The following is a 15,797-nucleotide window of genomic DNA, read 5'->3' on the forward strand; positions in this document are numbered from 1 at the left end:
ATGCAAATGTTTATTCTTTCTGAGGTCTATTTATATAAGATTTGAATTTGTCACATGTTTGCCCCGATGTCAAATGGTCAAACCCTACAAACTTACTCAGACTGAGATGAGATATTGATATATGAATTTATTGGATGAGTTGCCCCAAGCCCAGATCAGCTCCATCAACTACTCAGATAGTATCACAGTGCTAGGAGGTGAAATGTGACTCTCTCCTTATGACATATCTAAATCCCAACCCAACTGAACTCTAAATCATCTGCTGTTGTTGACTCCCCTCACCTCTGCTTTTTCTTTTCACTCCCTCTGACTGATTCATCAAAGTCAAATGCTCCTACCTCCAGCAGAGGGCAGTAGTGCTATTGAAAACACAAAGGCACCCGCAGACTAGTTAGTAGCCTACATGACCCAATTAAAGCTCTTTTAATTCAGCCAACAACCATGAGAATATAGCAGATAAACAAAGTCAACACAATTGATAAACAGGCTACCTGTACAAAAAGGAGTGCAGATACAAAGACACGTTATGCTAACCCCTCAGATCTGATTCAAAATACACACACACACACACACACCACACACACACACACACACACACACACACACACACACACACACACACACACACACACACACACACACACACACACACACACACACACACACACACACACACACACACACACAAACAAACAGTAATGACTACATGGTTATGTAAAAATGGCTCCTTCCCAGAGCTTACCATTAAAATAATTGTAAATGTCAAATCAACTCCCCTACCCGGGAATACACACACACACACACACACCGGCAAGAAAACATGCTCTTAAACAAACAAACAAGAGTTTGTGAGACAGAACTCATGATTTAGATTTTGCACTGTGTTAGGCCCTGATAAATTACCTCAACATGACATGTGTTTGACACCTTTCCCAGAAGTTGCCCAGAGCCATAATGTGACCTGCCAGTGTCAACCAACATCCCTTGTCTCTGGGATAATGTTTCTAAAGGGTGAAGGGTGAGGCAGAGACAGAGAGAGCTTAGTGTCATCCCATAATTAGATTTTCTAAATACGATTTCAAACACAAGTGGTCCTTGTATTCAGATTACTGGCTATGTGCTTTAGCCCTCTGGGTGGCAGCGCATAAATGAAACAAGCTTGTGAGTATATACTGTAACTGCTGCTTTGGGGGTAATATATGTATTATATGTATGTATCTCTCTGTATATCAGTGTGTGGCTGGTTCTCTGTAACTGTGTGCTTCTTTTTTGTCATGCTGTTCACCCTAAAGTCTTCTGGTAAAAGTAGTACTTCAAGTCTGAATGCAGACTTTGTTTTATTTCAATGTTAGCGAAAAAGAGGAGAGAGAATCAATCAATCAAATGTATTTATAAAGTCCTTTTTACATCAGCCGATGTCACAAAGTGCTATACAGAAACCCAGTCTAAAAACCCCAAACAGCAAGCAATGCAGATGTAGAAGCTAGAAAGGCAGGAACCTAGGAAGAAACCTAGAGAGGAACCAGGTTCTGAGGAGTGGCCAGTCATCTTCTGGCTGTGTCGGGTGGAGATTATAACGGTACATCACTACTCTGGACGGTTCTGACTTAGAATATGTGGACAACTACAAATACCTAGGTGTCTGGTTAGACTGTAAACTCTCCTTCCAGACTCACATTAAACATCTCCAATCCAAAATTAAATCTAGAATCGGCTTCCTATTTCGCAACAAAGCATCCTTCACTCATGCTGCCAAACATACCCTTGTAAAACTGACCATCCTACCGATACTCGACTTCGGCGATGTCATTTACAAAATAGCTTCCAACACTACTCAACAAATTGGATGCAGTCTATCACAGTACCATCCGTTTTGTCACCAAAGCCCCATATACTACCCACCACTGCAACCTGTATGCTCTCGTTGGCTGGCCCTCGCTTCATACTTCCAGTTTCAGTTTATTTTATTTTTACAGGGACAGTGCACATTAATCAACGTTTCAGTAAAAGTGCCGGTTTTAGCCAGCCGGCTAATTTTCAACCGCAGTCCCTGGGCAGGTTATTAAAAACAATTACAATATAGACAATCATTGAACAGTGAGCACACGCAGAGTAACATAGGACAAGCAAGACATAGCATACAGACAGAGCAACATAGGACAAGCAAGATGTAGCATACAGACAGAGCAACATAGAACAAAAAGCAACAAGACAAAATCCATAAAAACAACAAAGTGTTTCCACACCTCACAAGCTACAGACAACAGACAACATGGAAAGTGGCAATACACAGCTAGTGATTATGTTCAAAAATCTGATTGGCCTGTAGCCATGTCTTCATGCATTTTGTGAAAGTGTGATATGTGGTGCAGTTATGTGTGTCTGATGGCAGTGTATTCCAGACATGGGACGCTCTCACAGAGAAAGCGGATTTACTAAAGGTGCTTTTCCTTAATGGAACTATACAGTCACCTCTCATGGCAGACCTTGTGGATCTGCTGCCATATGTTTGGGTTTTCTGTTTAACAAAAATACTGAGTGGAGGGGGAGCTAGGCCATTTAGGATCTTGAGTACAAGACATGCGTCGGTGTATTGCACAAGATTTTCCCAACTCAGGAGCTCATGCTTTCTGAGGATGTAACAGTGATGATGGCTATTGGGCTTCCTATCGAGCACTTTGAGAGCCTATTTGTAGACAGACTGAATAGGTTTTAATGTTGTATAGCAAGCTTGGGCCCAACTAGTCAAGCAGTATGTTAAGTGGGGGAGTATCATCGATTTGAAGTACAGTCTTGCTACCTCTGTGGTCAAACAATTTCGTATAAATCGGAAATTAGCTAGGTTGAATTTGGTTATTTGAATTACCTTTTTCACATGCTTTTTAAAAGAGAGGTGTCGCCAAGCCAACTGGCTCCAGGTCATCTACAAGTCTCTGCTAGGTAAAGCCCCGCCTTATCTCAGGTCACTGGTCACCATAGCAGCCCCCACCCGTAGCACGTGCTCCAGCAGGTATATCTCACTGGTCACCCCCAAAGCCAATTCTTCCTTCGGCCGCCTCTCCTTCCAGTTCTCTGCTGCCAATGACTGGAACGAACTGCAAAAATCTCTGAAGCTGGAGACTCTTACCTCCCTCACTAGCTTTAAGCACCAGCTGTCAGAGCAGCTCACAGATCACTGCACCTGTACATAGCTCATCTGTAAATAGCCCATCCAATCTACCTCATCCCCATATTGTATTTATTCATTTATTTATTTATCTTGCTCCTTTGCACACCAGTATCTTAACTTGCACATTCATCCTCTGCACATCCTACCATTCCAGTGTTTCATTGCTATATTGTAAATACTTTGCCACCATGGCCTATTTATTGCCTTACCTCTCTTATCCTACCTCATTTGCACATGCTGTATATAGATTTTCCTATTGTATTATTGATTGTATGTTTGTTAATTCCATGTGTAACTCTGTGTTGTTGTTTGTGTCGAACTGCTTTGCTTTATCTTGGCCAGGTCGCAGTTGCAAATGAGAACTTGTTCTCAACTAGCCTACCTGGTTAAATAAAGGTGAAATAAAAATAAATAAAAATGTTCAAACGTTCATAGATGACCAGCAGGGTCAAATAATAATAATCACAGTGGTTGTAGAGGGTGCAACAGGTCAGCACCTCAGGAGTAAATGTCAGTTGGCTTTTCATAGCCGATCATTTAGAATTAGAGACAGCAGGTGCGGTAGAGAGAGAGAGAGTCAAAAACAGCAGGTCCGGGACAAGGACACCGGATAAGACAGGATAAATACTCCAGATATAACAGACTGACCCTAGTCCCCCGATACAAACTATTGCAGCATAATTACTGGAGGCTGAGACAGGAGGGGTCGGGAGACACTTTGGCCGCGTCCGACGATACCCCCGGACAGGGCCAACCAGGCAGGATATAACCCCACCCACTTTTCCAAAGCACAGCCCCCACACCACTAGAGGGATATCTTCAACCACCAACTTACTACCCTGAGACAAGGCCGAGTATAGCCCACGAAGATGATATGGAATCATGTAGTAACCAAAAAGTGTTAAACAAATCAAAATATATGTTATATTTGAAATTCTTCAAAGTAGCCACCCTTTGCCTTGACAACAGCTTTGCACAATCTTGGCATTCTCTCAACCAGCTTCACCTGGAATGCTTTTCCAACAGTCTAGAAGGAGTTCCCACATATGCTGAGCACTTGTTGGCTGCTTTTCCTTCAGTCTGCAGTCCAACTCATCCCAAACCATCTCAATTGGATTGAGGTCGGGTGAATGTGGAGGCCAGGTCATCTGATGCAGCACTACATCACTCTCCTTGGTCAAGAAGCCCTTACACCGCCTGGAGGTGTATTGGATCATTGTCATGTTGAAAAATAAATTATATTCCCACTAAGTACAAACCAGATGGGATGGCGTATCGCTGCAGAATGCTGTGGTAGCCATGCTGGTTGTGTGCCTTGAATTCTAAATAAATCACTGACAGTGTCACCAGCAAAGCACCCCCACACCATCACACCTCCTCCTCCATGCTTCACAGTGGTAACCACACATGCGGAGATCATCCGTTCACCTGTTCTGCGTCTCACAAGGACATGGTGGTTGGAACCAAAAATCTCCCATTTGGACTCATCAGACCAAAGGACAGATTTCCACCGGTCTAATGTCCATTGCACGTGTTTCTTGGCCCAAGCAAGTCTCTTCTTATTATTGGTGTCCTTTAGTAGTGGTTTCTTTGCAGCAATTTGACCATGAAGGCCTGATTCACTCTGTCTCCTCTGAACAGTTGATGTTGAGAAATATCTGTTACTTAAACTCTGTGAAGTATTTATTTGGGCTGCAATCTGAGGTGCAGTTAACTCTATTGAACTTATCCTCTGCAGCAGAGGTAACTCTGGGTCTTCCTTTCCTTTCTTCATGTCTCAAAGTAATGATGGACTGTCATTTCTCTTTGCATATTTGAGCTGTTCTTGCCATAATATGGACTCGGTCTTTTACCAAATAGGGCTATCTTTGGTACACCACCCCTACCTTGTCACAACACAACTGATTGGCTCAAACGCATTAAGAAGGAAAGAAATTCCACAAATTAACTTTTAACAAGGTACACCTGTTAATTGAAATTAATTCCAGGTGACTACCTCATGAAGCTGGTTGAGAGAATGCCAAGAGTGTGCCAAGCTGTCATCAAGGCAAAGGGTGGCTACTTTGAAGAACCTCAAATATAAAATATATTTTGATTTGTTTAACACTTTTTTGGTTACTACACGATTCCATATGTGTTATTTCATAGTTCTGATGTCTTCACTATTATTTACAAAGTAGAAAATAGTAAAAAAATATATTTTCAAACTTTTGATTGGTACTCTATGTGAAAGAAAGATGGAGACAGGGTAGAGTGGTGGATGGTAAGGATAAAGTCATAGTAGTTGAGTGCCCCTGTTCTACTCTATTTGAGAAGGTTCATGTCACACATATATCCTAGATGACAAAGGTCCGGATGGATATTGCCACTTATCGGCGTACTAATGAATCCCAACCTCACGACCCATACGACCCCAAGCTGTTCAAACTGTTCCCACCCCTCTTGAGAATATTTGTAAAGAATATTTGTACATTTTAAAGATAATTTCCTGGAATTCTACACATTTTGCCATGTTGTTTGTGTATTATGATACCTGAGTGGGTCGAGGCCCCTGAACACGTAATCTGGCCATGATAACTACAATATTTAGATAGCTGGTTAGCCCAATTGACCCATCTAGCTAACATGGTCAGTAGTTGATCAACTAGATTTTTTTGGACAAATTAAAAATATCTCTCTACGGTCTATCAGTGAATGACTTAAGAAGAGGAAAACTGACCATGCACTACCAAATTTAGAAATTGGACCTTGTACATTGTACTATTACAACTCTCAGCAGCAGTAAGTTAAAAACCTGTGTGTCGGGACCCGGGGTCCATATTGAACCCGTTCTGGGTCCCAATCCGGATGGCGGTCCGCCAGTTCAGTATGACTTTAAGTAGAAGATTGGAAAGATGGAATGGAGTGGAGGGGCAGATCTAAAAATAGAAATTGAGGAATGATCCAAAACTGAGGTAAGATAATAAAGATGGAAGACAGTGGATTCACACTGTCGAAATGAGTTGGACAAGATGGCAACAAGCTCTGAGTGGAGGGCAGAATGAATTCCATTGGTAGATGTGTGTGTATTTGTTTGTGTTTGTGAGAGTGAGAGAAAATTGGGTCTCTGCTTCCAGGCGATATAGAAGGAGCGATCCCCTCCGGGATAAATGCTCAGCTCAGACAGAGCTCTGTGTTATTTAGCAATAATATTTAACATAAGTACGTTAGGGCTTTCATATTTCTCAAATTCCCCTCAAATCCTAATTCTCCACATTTGCACAAATCCTATATGTGAGACAGGAATGGCTCCATGTTTCATTCAATTGGATTTCTGTCATTAATACAAAGGCTTGTTTGTCATCCTCTCTGATGTTGATTTTGATAAGCTGTTGGGGAGGTCATGGCAGTGGTAGGGTTTGTGTTGGAGGGAGATGGTAATGTAGTTACTGTATCTCATGGTCACATCACACTCAGGGCATTTACAGGCAAACACATGCCATGTGCGCTCTTAAAACAAATGGACATGCTTAACAAGACAGGAATGCATACACAGAGACATACACATTCACATACCAAAACCCATACCCGTATAAACACATCAACATAAAACAGGCAAATATGCATATGTAACAACACAAGAGACATGAAGCCTAGACAGAGAGTTCTAAACAGAAATAGACTGCGATATGGAGAGAGGAGGGGGTATCAGCGAAAGAGAAACAGAGAGTAAATAAGGCGAGAACTGTGTCTGGGGTGGGATGATGACAGCTTCTGGCTCCGCTCCATCGCTGACGAAAGCTGCTTAGCCCCTCAGTTGCCATGGAGACCTGCAGGAGCAGCCAGAGAAAAAGAGGGTGAGGGGAGGGGCATGTGAGGGAGAAATAGAGGAGAAAGACCCGGTGGGGAGAGAAAGACAGAGGGATAGAGCGAGAGGAGAGAGAAACATACTGCAAGCAATTGAAGCATAGCCAGTCTGCAGAAAGGAGAAGGTGTATTGTAAGAGAGAATAAAGGTACATGTTCTGTTAGCTATAGCTGGGTGAGACAAATAGAGCACAAAATCAGAATACAACAGAGAAGAGTATAGAGATTCAAAATGGATATACAGTCAGAGAGTAGCGAACTCTCGCCGTGCGACCCACAGCCTGCTGGAAAAATCAGAAAGGCCTTCAAGCTGTTTGGGAAGCGCAAGCCAGGCAGCATCTTCTCCATGCGCGGCAAAGGCGAGGGGAACAACAAGTCACCTATCGCCAGGAGCAAGACAGTGGAAGGATTAACGGAGTCCGCAGCAGCGGAGCAGGAGCAGGAGAAGGAGACCGAGAAGGAGGAGGAACCAGAGGTGAGTCACAGAGAGGAGGAGGAAGCCCTGGAGGAGGCCCTGGGTGATGCTGGAGATCCCTCCATCCCTTCTGCTGGCCGTCCCTCCATTTCCTCTATGACCTCTGCCAAATCCCTCAGCTTCCTGATGAAGTTGCGGCGCAGCCGTCGAGGAGGACCAGACCGGAGGTTCCGTACAGAGTCCCAGCCAAAGGTACGCAAGCGTCGGGGCCTGAAGGGTCTCTTCAACAGTATGGCATGGAACCAGCGAGAGAAGGAGGCCAGGGACGAGGCCGAGACCCCCCCGAGCCCCCTCCTCATGTCGTCCCGTACAAACAGCGTGGAGATCATCAAGGAGGACATGACTTTGACTCCCAGACCTGCGCCTCACAGCCAGGATGTCCCAGAGCCTGAGCCTGGACAAGAGTCCCCTGTTTCATCGAAGAGCTCCACAGTGAAGGAGAGCTCAGCCTCAAGCCCATCAGAGACGACGGCTCCCTCAGTGACTACAGACAGTGTCACTGAATCTAATGAGGATGTACTGCCGCCTCTGCCCACCACTGAACCACCACCCTTGGATCCTGCTGTGGATCGTCTGAGCTCGCTGCTTGCAGACATCTCCTCTCTGATAAGCTTCGACTCATTGACAGGATGTGGAGACATTTCTGCTGAAGTGGAGGCGGAGTGGGGCAAAGCCTGCCCTACTGTCGGGACAGGACCTGGGACCAAGGGAGCTGTGGCTGGAGAGAAATCCTCATCAACTACTCTTTCAGCAAAACCTACCCCTATTTCTAAACCTATCCCTATTTCTAAACCTACCCCTATTTCCAAACCTACCGCTATTACTAAAGCTACCCCTTCACCTACACCAACCCCTGTTCCTACTGCTACTACTAAATCTAGTCCAACCCCTATCCCAACGCTTACTTCTAAATCCAAACCTACCCCTTCCTCTTCCCCCACCACTAAACCTACTCCCACCTTTACCCCTACAACCAAACCTACCCTTTCGCCTTCCCCCACCACTAAACCTACCTCCACCTTTACCCCTACAACTAAACCTGAACCGACCAGCTGGTCGATCAAACCTGAACCTACCCCTATTGTGACAACCAAATCCTCAACTATCCCCACAACTGTAACTAGCCCTACCACTAAATCAAGCCCTACCCCTTTAACAAAACCCTCCCCTCCACCAACAACAAAATCCACCCCAAACCCTGCCCCTGTATCCAAACCTTCCCCATTAGTTACTCCACCTCCTGCCCCTGTATCCAAACCTTCCCCATTAGTTACTCCACCTCCTGCCCCTGCATCCAAACCTTCCCCAGTAGTTACTCCACCTCCTGCCCCTGTATCCAAACCTTCCCCATTAGTTACTCCACCTCCTGCCCCTGCATCCAAACCTTCCCCATTAGTTACTCCACCTCCTGCCCCTGTATCCAAACCTTCCCCAGTAGTTACCCCACCTCCTGCCCCTGTATCCAAACCTTCCCCAGTAGTTACTCCACCTCCTGCCCCTGCATCCAAATCTTCCCCAGTAGTTACCCCACCTCCTGCCCCTGTATCCAAACCTTCCCCAGTAGTTACCCCACCTCCTGCCCCTGCATCCAAACCTTCCCCAGTAGTTACCCCACCTCCTGCCCCTGCCTCCAAACCTTCCCCAGTAGTTAACCCACCTCTTACCCCTGTATCCAAAACTTCCCCAGTAGTTACCCCACCTCCTGTCCCAGCCCAAGTGGCCAAACCAGCTTCTGTAACCAACCCTGCCACTCTTTCACCAGCCACTTTCACCTCTGCCCCACCCCCCAAAATGATCTCAGTCCCATGTCTGGATTCCACTACCGCACCACCCTCCCTAACATCCTTTTATCCTAAGGCTGTCCCGAGCTCAGCATTTAAAATGCCCTATATCCCAGTTCCAGTGCCAGCCTCAGTCACTAGCCCTGCTCCTGTCCAAACCCTGTCTCCAATTCTAGCTGACTCAAAGGCTCCCTCTGCCCCTACTCCAAAATCAGGCCCTATGTCTAAGGCTCCCCCTTTCCCTACCCCTGTCCCTACCCCAACTCCAGTCTCTATGTCTAAGACTCCCCCGTTTCCTACCCCCGACCCTACCCCAACTTCAGTCCCTATGTCTAAGACTCCCCCGTTTCCTACCCCTGTCCCTACCCCAACTCCAGTCCCTATGTCTAAGACTCCCCCGTTTCCTACCCCTGTCCCTACCCCAACTCCAGTCCCTATGTCTAAGACTCCCTCGTTTCCTACCCCTGTCCCTACCCCAACTGCAGTCCCTATGTCTAAGACTCCCCCGTTTCCTACCCCTGTCCCTACCCCAACTGCAGTCCCTATGTCTAAGACTCCCCCGTTTCCTACCCCTGTCCCTACCCCAACTGCAGTCCCTATGTCTAAGACTCCCTCTACCCCTGCCTCATTCCCTTCTATGCCCTCTCCTGTTCTCTTCCTTCCCCCTGTACAGTGTACACCCCTTGCCTCTGGTCAGGTGAAGGGTGGTGAGCTCAAGGCCTCTCTAGATACAGGAGAGGACATGACGAGTCCAAACGGCATGGATGTACGGGGTGCCTGGAACAATTCACCCAAGAGAGAAGAGAAAGGCCATGCTTCACAGAATGAGACACACATTGACCCCCAGGGGCCCCCCACAGAGAAGAAGACACCCCCAGTGAAGGCAGCAGGGCTCAGTAAGATCCCTGTCTGCGGTGGAGGCAGGGCAGGCAAGCTACCACTCCGTGAGTCACAGTCCACTGACGACGAGGGGAGCTGGGACCCACCTACTCCAGGGCAGGAAGAGGAGAGTCCATGCCCCAGCATACGGCACGGAGTCAGCAAAGACACAATTAGTAACTCCTCTGCTGAAGCTGAAGTTGAGACCAGTCATGTAAAACATAGCCCAGAGGAGAGTCGTCAGCTCCGCCAACCTACAGTCTACAGCAGTATACCGCGTGACTCCAAGATCCCTGTCAAGCTGGGAGTCCAGTCCAACATCCCCGTCCCCCAAGGAGCTAAGGAGCCCCCACGCTCCAAGATACCTTTGTCCAAGGTTCCTGTCCGCAGGACCGGCAATAAACCCACAGCCACCACAGCTGTGAGCGCTCAAAATAGAAAATAAAGATAAGAGACTGCTTCAAACACCAACACCGAAATGGCTGCTTTCATCCAAAATCACTCTTTTAATATGATCACATGTGCACCATTTGCATCCTTCTTTGTACTGTATATTTACAAGGACAGTCAAATATCTTCATGATTCTCTCAAATGGCACTCTATCCCACATTGTTTTCGTCTCTCTGCTTTAGCACACCACCATCAGCTCCAGAGCAACACTAACATCGAGGCTGAGGCTCAAGCACAACAACACACAAGCACAACAACACATCTCAAGTGGGAACCAAAGTAAGCACTGTGATTCCCTTGTATTGTGCCAACATGACAGATGCATTCAACCAAGGTTCAGGTCTAAACCTGGAGTAGAATGGTGATTGAGGAGGACGGTCATAACAAAGGGTATTTTGGGATGTATTGTTAAAGGATGCACGGTATGGTAGCGTACCAAGGTCAGAAACAACAACATATGGAAGAGAGTATCTTTCTAAGGTGCTTTTTTCCTACAGACTATCAGAGTGAGAAAATCTACTTTTTCTACAATACTTTTTATCTTTTGTTACTCCCTCTTTTTTGTAGAACTGTCTAAAAACCCTGTCTTATTTTCCTGCAATTCCTTTTGATAAGTGATACTGTAGTCCTTTTTTTCCTTCGTCATGCCAAGAGAGGGTCCACACCTCTGAAGAAATGCAACAACCCAAACCAACATCTTATAACATCTCTGGATGTATGTAGCAGAATGCATGCCAACATGAACCAGAGGACTCCTTTCCTCTACTTTCCTCCATTTCTTTTTTGACACTGTGTGGAATCATACAGCGCCTGCCTGCCTGCTCATAAGTAACACTGTCAATCACACTGTGAACTTTGGGAAAGACTTGTGCTCTGGATGGAGTTCATTATGGATAGGATGGCCCCCGTGGAAGGTTGGAACAGTGGGTAAGCCTGTATAACAGACCCTGTCAAGTTTGAGTGGATCCCGAGAGCATCAGCTTCGGAGGGGTGCATCCCTTTGCTAATCCCACTTATACATAGTCATGCTCAGATGAGGACAATATTTGTGTGTATACATGACCAATGCTGTTCTGTTTCTTATTTAATCAATAAAATAATGTGAGTACACTGTATGTCACCTGAAAACAACCTTATAGCTCTCTTTGAGTGTGATGTTACACAGCCACTTCGCATCTGCTCTTTTCAGTAATGTGAGACTACGATTCAGTGTTTGTATAACAACAGCAATGTCTGCATCAGCTTTATCTGAATAGATGGCATAAGGATTTGCTCACACACGTACAGTGTGATGCAGTGTTTCTCATTACAACACCACAGTGTCAGCTGATGGACATACATGTGTCAGCTTTATCTCTATAGATGACATAAGGATTTGCATACACACTCCTCGACCCACAGTGTCTATCTCTCATATTACATACCAAGGGATTTGCTAGCCCTATCTTAAGAAGAGATAAATGACCAGTTGTGCAACTTCATTTCATGTGCGGGTTCATCTACTTGATTGATTTCTCTTTGGATGTATTGGAAGCAGGGAAGGGTAAGTCAATGTGGGTCGTGAGGATAGATAGCGCGCGTACGTTCATGCACGTGTGTGTGTGTGTGTGTGTGTGTGTGTGTGTGTGTGTGTGTGTGTGTGTGTGTGTGTGTGTGTGTGTGTGTGTGTGTGTGTGTGTGTGTGTGTGTGTGTGTGTGTGTGTGTGTGTGTGTGTGTGTGTGTGTGTGTGGGTCGTGAGGATAGATAGCGCGCGTACGTTCATGCATGTGTGTGTGGGACAGACAATATGAGCAGTCAGGGTAGGGCTCAATGGCGTGATGACAAACTGTTCCACACGAAAACAGTCTCTACTGCAGTGGCATTACGTAAGGCCTGACACCATTCGAACAGAGGAGGGGAGGGAAGAAGAGAGGACAGCATGGGAAAGAGGCGTTTTCCTGTCTTCCGATCATTTAACTAACCCCCGGGCCGGTGCCTCAAAATATACTGTAGGCATTGTGATGGTGACCATGGGCTGGGACTGGGATAGTCCTCAGTAGAGCAACATTCTACCATGCTCCAAACCAACTGACCTGAATAAAAAAACGCATGAATGTCAGTAGAGACTGGCCAGTGAGCTGTGAGAGAACACACTGCAGGAGCATGCAGAAACTCCCAGTCATATCAAGAATAGGGTTTATAGTCTACCATAGGTATCATACAGTGTATTGTATTGTATAAAATAGTTTGGTTTAGATACTGTGTGTTTTTAGTACTCCGTGTGATATCCACTCTGGGGGGTGTAATCCTATTGTCATTTCAGCGCCACCATTTCTGGATGGACTAAATGTTCTTTACCACGATATTCGCTGTGACGTTTACGTCGTCACGGTTTAAACGGGGCCACAATACGTACTCTCTGTAATCTCTCGGTGGTAGTTAACTAAGGTTAGGTTCACACGTACTCTATGTGCTATGGTAACACTCTCATCATAAGAGAGTGGAGAACAGAACAACATTTTTTGGGGGGGGGGGAAGAGGAGGTATTGACACGTTCTGGTATCAAGAGTGCACCCACAGTCTTGAATAGTTGGATTGGATTTATGGCATAGTAGATTCACTGCAGAATAGATGGCGTATTACTCTGTGATACTAAATAATATAAGCACATCTCTTTCATGGGCATGAAATGAAAAGAGGAACCAGGCTGTACAGACCCTAGTGAAGGTGAAGGAACCAACCTGAGTCACAGGGAAGGGTTTGGGGGCTGATTTGATCCAACTCAGTCACGGGGAAGTGGGGTGGGCTGGTGATGGGGGGGGGGGGCTGGCCGTTTAGCAAGTAATCGATATATATAGATGAAGCACGACGCGAGCTGCACAAACACAGCTCTGTTCACTAAGTGAAGCCAGAGGCCCTGAGCAGAGGAGAGCAGTCGACGTTGCGCAGGAAAAACACGAGGACTTCACCGTATCGGATGTTGAATTAGACATGAGGACTGTGAAAACATCTCTCCCTGCTAAAAGAACAATATCCCCAGGCTCTATATATTTATGAGGCACGCAGGAGGACATGGTAGAGGCTGGGCGGGGATTAGCTGTAAGTCGTTCAGGATAATAGATAGGAACATGGAACCTCTACGGTGGCAGACTGGTAGCGATGGACTAGGGATGGTGTAGGGTAGGAAGGAGTAGTCAATAGTGGTAGAGCTATGTGGAGCGGGGTGGTTAGAGGCCAGGCACAGAGACAATAGAAGCATTACTGAGGGACAATAATGGATTTCACTGCAGGGAGAGAAGTGTGAAAATGTGGATTATATGGGCCATGAAAAATCTAGGATTATAATGAGCACTGAGCAGTACATTTTGCGCCACTGTAGTAGTGTTTCTCCAGTCTGTTTCTCCAGCCGGTATGTATACATGACACTGGGACAGATGGATAACATTACGTGGCCAAGCACGACTCCAACACCATCATTAAGTTTGCCGACGACACAACGGTGGTAGGCCTGATCACCGACGAGACAGCCTATAAGGAGGAGGTCAGAGAAAACAACCTCTCCCTCAATGTGATCAAGACAAAGGAGAGGATCGTGGACTACAGGATAAGGAGGGCCGAGTACGACCCCATTCTCATCGATGGGGCTGTAGTGGAGCAGGTTGAGAGCTTCAAGTTCCTTGGTGTCCACATCATCAACAAACTATCATGGTCCAAACACACCAAGACAGTCGTATAGAGGGCACGAACACACCTATTCCCCCTCAGGAGACTGAAAAGATTTGGCATCGGTCCTCAGATCCTCAAAAGGTTCTACAGCTGCACCATCGAGAGCATCCTGACTGGTTGCATCACCGTCTGGTACGGCAATTGCTCGGCCTCCAACCGCAAAGCATTACAGAGGGTAGTGCGTTCGGCCCAGCACATCACTTGGGCCAAGCTTCCTGCCACCCAGGACCTCTATACCAGGCGGTGTCAGAGGAAGGCCCTAAAAATTCCCAAACACTCCAGCCACCCTAGTCATAGACTGTTCTCTCTGCTACCGCATGGCAAGCGGTACCGGAGCGCCACGTCTAAGTCCAAAAGGCAACTTCTACCCGCAAGCCATAAGACTGCTGAATAGCTAATCAAATGGCTACCCGGACTATTTACATTGACCCCCCCCCCCCCCCCCCGTTTATGCTGCTGCTACGCTGTTTATTATCTCTGCATAGTCACTTACCCCTACCTACATGTACATTTACATACATTTACATACATGTACATACCTCAATTACCTTGACTAACCTGTAGCCCCGCACATTGACTCGGTACCGGTACCCCCTGTATACAGCCTTGTTATTGTTATTTTATTGTTGCTCTTTTATTTTTTCTCTAGTTTATTTAGTAAATATTTTCTTAACTCTTATTTTTCTTAAAACTGCATTGTTGGTTAAGGGCTTGTAAGTAAGCATTTCACGGTAAGGTCTACACCTGTTGTATTCGGCGCACGTGACAAATAACATTTGATTTGATGACATTACCAAAGGTGAGGGATGGTTTATAATGTCAGTGATAAGCTGCATTATGTATTTGACATAAAGCCTGAAATTGGAGATGAGATTATCTGTGAGAATTACACAGGAAACAGATGAATCTATTCCATGTTACGCTTATGCAATACGGTACATGTTCTATGCAAGCGCATACTGTACATTTAAACAATGCTCTTAACGATACCCCTTTATTGCTCATTATTCAACATGGATTATCAGTCACGTTGCTGACATGTTGAATACAATGTTGATAAACAATGTATTTTAGTATGGTATAAGACATGCAGATTCTATCAGGCTGTACCATCAGGAACATAAAGCTGACTCTTGCTGCTTTCTCTAACGTTGGTCATCATTTCATTCTCAACCAGCTAAAGCCAGTGCAGCCACGGGCTTCTACAAACCAAACCTCCTCCTGCCCCAGATATGTTACACAAATTACCATCCCCACAATGCACTTGGGTAATTCAGAGTAACGTCTCTGTGTGTGTTTGTCTGCCTCTGCCTCAAGAGAAAGGATGTGCTCCTTTAGAACCTAATTTAGCATGCTTCATTTACAGTGTCTCCATGCCAACCCTACCAGGTCAACCAATGAAAGGGCTCGGAGAGTGGGGGGGGGGGGGGGTCAGATTAATGAATAAGGGCCCCAACGTGCACACTCATCCCATTTATGAACACATGAATA

This window comes from Salmo salar, chromosome 04 (assembly GCF_965601325.2).
Source record: "Salmo salar chromosome 04, fSalSal1, whole genome shotgun sequence".
Classification (NCBI taxonomy): Eukaryota; Metazoa; Chordata; class Actinopteri; order Salmoniformes; family Salmonidae; genus Salmo; species Salmo salar.